Source organism: Scardinius erythrophthalmus (assembly GCF_964197995.2).
Source record: "Scardinius erythrophthalmus genome assembly, chromosome: 1".
Classification (NCBI taxonomy): domain Eukaryota; kingdom Metazoa; phylum Chordata; class Actinopteri; order Cypriniformes; family Leuciscidae; genus Scardinius; species Scardinius erythrophthalmus.
Genome location: NC_138221.1, coordinates 37000848 through 37009390, shown reverse-complemented (window position 1 = coordinate 37009390; position 8543 = coordinate 37000848). Strand labels below are relative to the sequence as shown.

The window sequence follows — 8543 nt, the reverse complement described above, 5'->3', positions numbered from 1 at the left end:
AGTTTACTTAAAATATATCAGTTCTGTGAACTTGAAAGAAAAAGAAAGTGCTAAATACTCATAAAAATTAATTTGATTTAACTAATTAGTTCAATTTAAGTTTGTCCTACTCAAACCAATTAATTATTTTGAGCGTTAGGGTTTACAGTAGGATGGTTTGAGGGTGAGTAAATTATGGGATAAATGAATGTTTTGGGTGAACTATTCCTTTTAAATCATTGTTCACTGAAGATATTCTCCTCTTATTTTTCATACGTTTTGTTGGAATTAATCCAGAAAAGGGGACCAAGGCTGCAAGGGGAAAAGTGATGTCCAAAAAATCTGGGAAAACCGTGCAGAAGAAGACCATAACCGTCAGTACCAAAGTATCAAATCTTTTAAAAAGACTTATGGACTTTGAGTGGCACTTCATTTAAAATGTAGCTGACACTCCCCACACATGCAGTTTGTTTTCAGAAACATGGTGGCCTGGTGTGTTATATTTTGTTTATACAGAGTTGTTTAGATATTAAAAAGGGCTGGTGTTTTTTAAAGCCTAATTTATTTATTTTTTATTATTTAAAATAATTACTTTGTTTTAGTGCAACTGTTTTTGGGCTAATGTTTGCTGAAGCTGGTGTTTTTTAAAGCCTGATTTTTTAAATTTTTTATTATTATTTAATTATTTTAAATTACCTCGTTTTAGTGCAACTGTTTTTGGGCTAATGTTTGCTGAAGCCTCATTTGAGACTAGATTTGTATTTTATATACAGGTAAGTCAATTCTATATATTGTGTATTTGTTTGCCTTTTCTTAAGCCATTTTTGCATTTTTATGGGTGCTTATTTGTATGCACTGAATATTACTTGACTACTTGTATTTTTTTATTTAATTTTTTTTATTTGCCTGTTTTAGTTTACAATAACTGAGCAGAATTTATCTGGTGTTGTATCAGAATAATAATAAAAAAAATTGGCTTTATTCCTTTTTTGTAATCCATGACAGGGTTATAATAGCATGTAGAATTGAAATTATTGGGGTGTCCTTGTAAAAAATAATACTGTAAAAAAAAACAGTAGGCCTAAACTACTAGCAGCTACAGCTGCTAGACACTGGATGCTATTTAGTTATTTAATATATCAAACGTATGTAAAGTCAGGTACCCTACACCTATGGTGTGCTCAAGCCTTACCTGATTGAATTATGTTTTTATATTTAATTTTCAGCTGCTGCCACGTTCTTTTAATGCCTGCAGGCAGGGCCGGCTCTAGCCCTTTGGTTGCCCTAGGCAAGATTGAGTTTTTGCGCCCCCCCCCCCCCCCCATCCCCCCATCCCCCCGCTCTTTATAAGAAAATAAGAAATAAGAAAATTGATAAGTGTCAAGCCTTTATTTGTTATAATTTTGATGATTATGGCTTACAGCTTATGAAAACCCCAAATTCAAAATCACAGAAAATTAGAATTGATATGAATTGATATGTCATAAGCTGTAAGCCATAACAAAGTCTTGAAATATCTCACTTTGCATGTAATGAGTCTATATAATATATTAGTTTCACCTTATAAGTTGAATAATTGAAATAAATGAACTTTTGCAATATTCTAATTTTTCGAGTTTCACCTGTAGTCACTCCAACACTTCAACAAGCAAAATATTACTTAATGATACACTCTAATAAATTGCACATACAAAAATGCTACAAAGAATGTTCATTGATGAACAAACAAAAATGCTCTAATAGTCACTCCAACACTTCAACAAGCAAATTATGACTTGAAGAATCAACTGTAAATTGTTTATACACAAATTCTACAAAGAATGTTCAAGGATATTTACCAAATTGGATTAATTTAAGCAAATTATGACCATTAAACTGGTTTAACTATACCTTCTACAAACAAATATGCTATTATGGATCATGTATGTACCACTACAAAATTAAAATATTTAAGTTCTTTTAGTTCTATCTCAAATAATAAAATATTAACAGTTGTTTCTGCCATTTCTATTCACCTTCAAAGTAACTATAGCTAGCAAACTATAGCTTAGTGACAGCAATGAAACGTCCAATATTAGGTGATGTAGGCTACAATACTAAGCAAATTTATTTCATTGGACACCTTAATAGCTAAGATGAGAAGACTTACTCTATACTGAGCTTTATTTTTTATCTTCTTCCTTTCTCCGTTTTCGTCCCTGTGCACCAAAGGTTTAGACCGCTTCATTTTCGATCAACGCGCCAGCAGCTGAGCACTTCCCTAACGTAACGTAACGCAACCCTCCCGCCCCCCGCCAATCCAGAAATGGTCGACAAAAATCATAAATTCAATCTAATAATCAGGTTGACAAGTAATTAAACGTGTGGTTGAGGGGGCGCCTTTTGATCATGTTTAATAAAAATGTTTTATTTCGCGTTTCGTTCTAATTTTATGATTAATATGGGAAGTAGAAAGGGCGACACTAGAGTGCGTCCGCGCCCCCAACACATTTGTCGCCCTAGGCAACCGCCTAGTTCGCCTATAGCAATCGCCGGCCCTGCCTGCAGGATTGCACCTACATACAAATTTTAATTAGGTTTAATAACATACTGTTCTTCCAGTTTCACCTCTGATAGAATAACAGTTGGGTAAGTTACTCTAAAATAGTTATTAATTACTTTCTACAAATGACATCTTCAATAGTGTAATTAGATTAATTACTTTCTCTAGAAAGTATTGGTCTACTTATTACTTTCTCTAGAAAGTATTGGTCTACTTATTACTAATTACTTTCTAAATCCCATATCAATCTCAACCACTTGAACAATACAAGGAGAGACAAGAAACTGCACTTTTAATGCTCTCAAATAAACAATATACAATTGCATGAAAACTATTCTTAAACTGACCAAAGTGTGTAGAGGGAGAAGGTTACATTAAAAAACATACCTTTTAAAATTTGATGTTAAATCCACTATTGTTTTTTAAAGAATTGTTATATAGTCTATGCAGCATTTAATGCAATTACTTCAGATTTAACTTTCAATTACAGAAGAATTAAGAGTAATCCCTTTAATTAAATTACAGCATTGATTCGAGCAGCCATTTTCTCCAAAGCTAACTCTCTGTCCTTCGCCACTGCAGCTGTGTCGCTGTTTTTTGTTAGTTTTTTTTTTTAAATATGTGTTTGTGCTCTCCATATGCTTGCAGAAGAACATCCAGTTCTGCGGGTGAGAAATATGCAGACCTCTTTTTTTCTGCCACTGTTGCCATGGTGACTCATAATATCTGTGCTCCATTGATAATAGCTTTTTATAGTTGTGGTGCACACGCTTAACTCAGAGTCAGTCAACTAACTCATTTCAGCTGTTCTTAAACTGAAAACTCAGAGTTTCCCATCTCAGGGTAAATCAGCTCAGGGGCGGTTTCCCAGACAGAGTTTAAAATAAATGAGGACTTGGCTAATTCTACTTAAATTAACACGGACTTAAAAAGGGCTTTCCGAGACATTGCTTTATTTGAGATTAAGTAGTACCCGACTAGGGAGTTGCAGACTAAGGTTAATAAAGACTAACTAGCTACTCTCTATGAAGCCTGATTATTGAGAACAAACAGCATGATTCAGCAACAGAAAACAAGAAAAATAATGCTTGGACTTCAATTTGCAATGAATTTAACTCGAATGAAAAAGTAAGCAACAGGACACTTCAACAACTTCAGGTAAGATACTGTATTATTGTTGGTCTACTTTTACATGTCAGTAACTTTGAAATGTTGCTTCATTTTGATCCAAGAATATTACAAACAGCATCATACAGAATTTAAATGTTCTCATCTTTCTAAGATCCTGTGGAAAAAACATAAAAATAAACTTAAAGAAGACAAGTGCTGTTGCACGTAGGGAGCGTTTCAAGACTGGTGGTGGACCCCCAGAAAGATCGGAGACCTTGGAGACTTGTTGACTTCGATCATTGATAGCCACACAGATGATGATCATTTGGACAGTTCAGATGGGGCCCCGTTCCAATCCTCATTTGGTAGGCCACATTAATTCAATATATGCCATCCTTAAACTGCAGGGAAAATGTATTGTTGTCAGTCATTTCTTGCAGTCCTATAACCACAAATATTTCATGAACTGAACTTTTGAATACATATTGTTCACTAATGCTGCAATATAATACTTTTCAGATGATCACCAGAGCTTGGTGGTCCTGAGAGAGGATGAAAGTCAGCCCACTACAGCTGCAGCAGCCTGGAGGGAAGATGGTGTCACTAATTCAGGCCAGATGAGAAGGACCAAGAGTCAAGTCAAGTCAAGTATATTTGTATAGCACTTTTCACAATACAGATTGTATCAAAGCAGCTTCACAGTATTAAATCAAAATAACACAACAAGGTTTGGTTCTAGTGGAAAAATAAATGTCCACGTTTGGTAAGGTTGATCAATAGTATTATTGATTGATTAAATTAAATTAAATATCCCCAACTGAGCAAGCCAAAGGCAACAGTGGCAAGGAACCGAAAAACTCCATCAAGTGACCTAATGGAGAAAAAAAAAAAAAACTTGGGAGAACCCAGGCTCAGTCGGGGGCCAGTTCTCCTCTGGCATTTATGAACTAGAGGCCGGATTTAACTGTAAGATTAAAAATATTATATGAATGCCTGGCTGAAGAGATGCGTCTTTAATCTAGTTTTAAACTGGGAGAGCGAGTCTGAGCAACGAACCGTATCAGGAAGGCTATTCCAGAGTTTTGGAGCGAAATGTGAAAATGCTCTCCCCCCTTTGGTGGATCTGGATATCCTAGGTATGACCAAAAGCCTCGAATTTAGTGATCTTAAAGAGTGTGATGGATTATAGGGCGATAGAAGATCCGTTAAATAAACTGGAGCGAAGCCGTTTAGGGCTTTATAAGTCAATAGTCAACTTTATAGGTAACCAATGTAGTGATGATAAATTGGTGTTATATGATCATATTTTCTTGATCTAGTAAGAACTCTAGCGGCAGCATTTTGGAGTAACTGTAGCTTGTTTATTAAGGATGCAGGACAACCGGCTAATAAAGCATTACGGTAATCTAGTCTCGAGGTCATGAATGCATGAACTAACTTTTCTGCATTAGAAACTGATAGCATATTACGTAGCTTAGCAATGTTTCTAAGGTGGAAAAAGGCTGTTTTTGTAACATGAAATATGATTTTGAAAAGACAGGTTGCAGTCTAGTATAACACCCAGGTCTTTTACTGTAGAGGATAAAGTAACAGGACACCCTACTATGTTAAAGTTGTATTGTAAGAGGTTTTGTGGGCGTTTTTTTGAACCGATAAGTATTACCTCTGTCTTGTCTGGATTTAATAAAAGAAAATTGCGCGTCATCCAATCTTTTATATCTTTAACACACTCTGTCAATTTGGATAATTTAACGTTTTCATCCGACCGTGATGAAATATATAACTGAGTGTCATCAATGGAAACTAATTCCATGTTTCCTTATATTTCCAAGTGGCATCATATATATTGAGAATAACAGAAGAGAAGAGAAGAGAAGAGGCTGAGATATATTGAGAAGAGGCTGACCATGCACGAGAAACTGGCCATGGAATTCCATGAGCACAAATTAAAGTATTTAAAAGATGAACATGAAAAGAAGATGAAAATACTTCATGTTGAGTTAGCCATGAAGGAGGAAGAGAGAAACATGAAGCAGCAGCAGTACAAATGTTCTACTGAAACCAGCACCAATTCAGGGTCCCGATATCTCAATTTGTGAAATAAAACTTTTGTTCATCATCAATCTGTGGCAATTGTTGTCTTCAATCATCTGAGGTAACTTTATTGTTAGAAGTGCCACAAAGCAAAAGCATCTCTGCTCGCCAGTCATTGTCTGGCTCAACCATGGGAAGATCTGGTTCATCCCTATGTTCCATTTGAGGATCTGGGCAGCCATGCTGTAATTGTGAAGCACTGCTGTTGCAATTATGACAATATAGCGTCTTCTTGGTTCAAAGCGCAATGTGTTTCTGAGACACTGGAAACGACTCTTCCATACACCAAACATGCGCTCCACTGTACCTCTGGTATGGATATGAGCTTGGTTGTACCGCTGCTGCTCAGGTGTGACTGCATGAAGGTAAGGGGTGAACAAGAAGTTGTTTTGTGCATACCCACTGTCACCAAGTATGATTCCACTATGTTGACCACCTTCAAACTGAGCGTATAGACAGGAGTTCTGGAAAATTCTTGTGTCATGAGTTGCACCTTTCCAACCTGCAACAATGTTGGAGAACTGCATAGTGGGAACCAGTTTATTGAGAACCAGTTTTTACGATTTCTGTACTCCTCAGAATCTGCAGTAGAGGGACACTTTATTGGAATATGACATCCATCAATACAGCCAATGACTCCAGGGGAGTTTCCATATTCAAAGAACTCCACCTTGTAGTTGGCTTGGCCAGCAGCATCAGGAAACTTGATGTAATCGTACTTCAGTTCACATATAGCTTTGCACACTTTGTGGACTATTTTGCACACAGTTGGTTCACTTACGCCACACAAATCGCCTGTTTCACGATGGAAGGTTCCACATGCCAAAAACCTTAAGGTGATCAGTACTTGTAGCGAAGGACGGATAGGCATTCCCCTAAAAGAATCAGATGAAAGCCTTGTCTCAAGCAGACTAATTATGTCTGCTGCAGTTGCTTTGTACATGCGAAAACAGTCACGAAAGTTGATGTCATCAAAATCATTCAGTGGGTTGCTCCTGTCCATAACCACCCTTCTGTCTGGTCTAAATGGAGCTCTTTCATCATCATTAAAATAGTCCAGGTAATCCATTTTCCTCTATTGCTAAGGTCAATCTGGAGGCCAACATCAATTAATCTGAAGTTAAACCTGCCTCTGGCCAGGTTTAGTTTAAGCCTTTACTTAAATCTAGACTAGTTCTAATCAGACTTCTGGAAATCAGACTTTGTAATTCAGGATTAAGGGAAAGTCTGAGACTATTTTAAACCATGTCTGTGAAATTAAATTTCAGTTAGTCCATCTTAAATCTCCAATTTAGTCTATGATTAGTCTTAATCAGTGTCTGGGAAACCGCCCCTCAGAGTTCAAGTTTTTACACAGAGTTGGTTGATTCTCCTTATTGAAACAGGCCCCAGGTGTGGTTGGCCTTGACAGCTCAATAAGTTGCCCAGCAACGCTGACAGCCAACAAGGCAAAAGAGAGAAATGATACCATACCACTGATCTATATAAATGACTGGATTTCTCACTCAAAGTGGTCAAGCGGCCATCTATCGAATGCCATGTAGAGGGCATTGATTACAAAATGTTGAGGCTAATAATCATGACACTGATCATATAAAAAAGACTGACTGATTTGCTCCAGTTTTAAAGGAATACTCCACCGTCTTTTCATATTAAACTATGTTATTCCCTTAACTAAGACGAGTTGATACATACCTCTCTCGTCTCAGTGCGTGCACTCAATCGCTCTGGCGCGCGGCGAAACTTTGTTCACTCAGTTCATTCAATACGGGCCAAGCAGAGAAGCTACTAAACACCTCCACGTTTTCCCTATTTAAACACAGTTACTCGCGTAGTGTAACTCGACCTAGGACGGTGACACAAAACAAAACGTTGCGCTTTTCTAAGCGTGTAAAATGGATAACTATATTGTATGGCGGAATACCATAGCAAGTGCTTATGAGCACTTCGACTTGGCGGGGTGATATCTTCACTCGTGAAAAATCCTCTCACCGGCCCCCGCTCCCTCTGGTGAAGATATTACTCCGCCAAGACGAAGTGCTTACAAGCACTTGCTATGGTATTCCGCCATACAATATAGTTATCCATTTTACACGCTTAGAAAAGTGCAACGTTTTGTTTTGTGTCACCGTCCTAGGTCGAGTTACACTACGCGAGTAACTGTATTTAAATAGGGAAAACGTGGAGGTGTTTGGTAGCTTCTCTGCTTGGCCCGTATTGAATGAACTGAGTGAACAAAGTTTCGCCGCGCGCCAGAGCGATTGAGTGCACGCACTGAGACGAGAGAGGTATGTATCAACTCGTCTTAGTTAAGGGAATAACATAGTTTAATATGAAAAGACGGTGGAGTATTCCTTTAAGATACGTTTTGGGAATGTATCCCTTATAACTGGAAGGCTATAATTATTGTAGTTTGTGAGATGTGATAGGGTAAAACATAGTCTTCGCTATCCTATACTAGCCTACTATTTAACAAGGCTCAAATATCTGCTGTCATTTCAGTGCATCATGATGTCATGGAAAATGAGCCTGTTTTTGAACTTCACGTAAACGCCCAGCTGATGGCGCTGCAATTGACCACTGACTAATCTATACTTTATGCTTATAATATTATTTTGTTGTTGAAAATATCGAATAACTTAAACAGATCGATTAGTCTCATTCACACTTAAATTAATTATACACTCACATTCTGTAGAACTGTCTGATGCCATTTCAGGTCGTGTCGTAAAAGATGATGCACGTTAACGACCAGCAGATGGCGCTGTAATTGTCCGAATGACTAATCTACAATATTTTGCTTTTGCTTGACAAGAAC

The 8543-nt window shown here is 37.3% G+C and overlaps 1 long non-coding RNA gene and 1 pseudogene across 3 annotated transcripts; one reads left to right on the top strand and one right to left on the bottom strand.

Annotated features, from left to right (window-relative positions):
- The first annotated feature begins 3343 nt into the window (after positions 1–3343).
- On the top strand, positions 3344–5710 carry LOC308692213. 2 transcript variants are annotated; one of them, XR_014030315.1, is made up of 4 exons: positions 3344–3679; positions 3804–3996; positions 4151–4279; positions 5464–5710. It is a non-coding gene; the product is annotated as an uncharacterized lncRNA (long non-coding RNA). The 2 variants fall into 2 exon arrangements; XR_014030316.1 differs by having other exon boundaries at positions 4151–5710.
- Positions 5711–5773: 63 nt separating this feature from the next.
- On the bottom strand, positions 5774–6794 carry LOC308695980 (putative nuclease HARBI1; annotated as a pseudogene). Its single transcript has one exon. The product of its transcript is annotated as a putative nuclease HARBI1 (transcript).
- Positions 6795–8543: the final 1749 nt, after the last annotated feature.